This window comes from Dryas octopetala, chromosome 5 (assembly GCF_963921425.1).
Source record: "Dryas octopetala chromosome 5, drDryOcto1.1, whole genome shotgun sequence".
NCBI classification, from domain to species: Eukaryota; Viridiplantae; Streptophyta; class Magnoliopsida; order Rosales; family Rosaceae; genus Dryas; species Dryas octopetala.
The window spans coordinates 4,658,136-4,660,616 of NC_141370.1; positions in this window are offsets into that span (position 1 = coordinate 4,658,136).

Below are 2,481 nucleotides of genomic sequence, written 5' to 3' on the forward strand. Positions count from 1 at the left end.
CTTACGTGTTGGTTAAAAATAATAGGCTATTTTGCACGTTTACCACTTAGGCTTACACATTTTGTGCAAAAATCACTTATAAAAAAACATTTGGCCAGTTGTCACCAATATTTTACAAATGGTGCTAATGTGACATCTGTTGTTACATTCTATCCAATTTTCTGTTAAATTATTAAGTCTTTTGGTACTTTGCACATTTAGCACCCAAACTTTATATTCCGTGCACAAATACTATCCATAAAAAAAATTTGGCCAATTGCCACCCACCACCACCACCATCACCACCACCGACACACTTCACAGCCACCACAAATTAGTTTTGATCATTCAACCCATGCAATGGCCATGTTTGGTATACTGTATAAAGTACCCGAGCTGCTATTTGCACACCTCATTTCCTTTCTTTGCACACCATTTTCTCACTACACCACCTCTCACACTTCTCTCACATTTGAATTTTCTCTTAACGCACTCCTCTCATTACCAAAATACTTTAATCTCATTAATTTCACAAAATTTTTCACTACACCCACCCAACCCAAACACTACACACCCCCCCAACGCATCCAAACTACACATCCCACTCCAAAATGTGAATTAAAAAAAAAAAACAAAGAACAAAAGAAAAAAAAAAAACAAAAAAACAAAAGCTGAAGCCCAGCCACCACATGCCTCTGTCATCCCAGCCACCTCACAAGCCTCCATCCACCACGCCGCCGATGAGCTGATGGTCAGACCCACACCACCGGCACATATTCGGCCACTCTCTCTCTCTCTCTCTCTCTCTTCACAGTTCGCACCACCCCTATCAGCATTGACATATTTAATACAGTCCACATTAGCCATTTTTCCTCCTTTTCTGTTTTTTATTTTGCTTGTTCTTAATCATATTACCCTTTTGCATACATTTACTGATTTAGTGTGTAATAATATGCATATAATAATGAAATATTAGGATATTAATTTGCCATTTACATAAATCTTTTATAGAGTCTAACACAGTTACTTTTTTTTTTTTTTAATAGCTAAGGCACATATTCAAAATCCTACACCACGTAGAATAACAATAATTCATTAGTTCCCTACTATTTACAAGTTGTGTCATTATGTAATTAAGGTTGGTTTTAGATTTCTCTCTACGACAAATTCCTAAACTATAAGGATTCATTAATTACTAGAATTATGGTTGTTCGTATGTAAACATAAAAAGTAATAGATATTTGAGTTTTTATGTTGTAGGTGTATTCATCAAATTTTTTCCGACTTTTAAAATCAACCAAAAATAACTTGAGATTCGAAAAAATACTTTGAAAAGATATTGTGCACTTCTCTTGACGAGTACTATTTTTCTATGGTCAAAACCAAAATTTGACTTCAAAGTTTTTCAGAAAATTCTCAACTCTCCAAAATTAAATTTCAGAAAATCAAAATAAGTCTTTTCTACTCCCAATAATTTACGAAAATTCTGAAAAATTCCAAAAATCCCAGTAAATCACCAAAAATCCAAATAACTCCAAAATAAATCTTGAAATTCTTTCGGTGTCTCACATCTTTATACCCTACGGTTGTAATAATGTGGCACACTTGCTTACGTACGTGGTTTGGTTTGCGAGAGTTGGGGGTTAGTTTATTGGTTTGAAGAAGGTCTTGAATGACTTATTGAAAGTATTCTTAGTAATATTTCTTATTGTAACCAACACTGCTTTTTAATGATATTTCAAATCTTTCCTAAAGAACAAAAAAAAAAAAAAAAACAAAAACAAAAACAAAGTTTGAGCTTAATTTGTACTAAGATCACCATCAGTTCGGACTAATTCATTGGTTTATGCTCTGCATAAAATTTTAAAAATAAGTATGTTATCTAATATTATACTTGCATATTCACCTAGGCATAGGAAATGACCACGGTCGAGAAGAAGTTAATTGATCGGCTTAGTAGCATTTTGTCTTAGTAGCAGTTTGCTTCATCCTTGATTGCAATTGCATAGTTAGGTTCTAGTCAAGCTTGATTTCAATTAAATAATTAAAAGTCTAAAATATCATAAAATTTCACTATAAGACATAGGCATTAATATATTAATTATTGCTTTGAATGTGTGAAGTTGTAAAACTATATATTGCTCATGCATGCCTAGCAATATGAGGTTTAAGGACGACTACATCCAAAACCAAAATTAGTTTATTTTTAAGACAAGTTGAAATTTTTTTTTTTTATTAAAAAGATTCATATTTAAAATAAAATAATACATGTCACTAGAATGGATTGCGAATATAAACATAATTGAAGAATGAAACATTATGTAGATATGTAAATTAAAAAGGTGTTTAAAATGAATAGAACACTAATTAATAATCACCATCTAACGAGTTATTAAGAAGGAAATGAGATTTACATTGTAAAGAACTTTGATATATAGCTCATCTAGAGTTATACAATGTCTATATGTCTTGACGATAATTAAGTGATTCACCATAAAATTA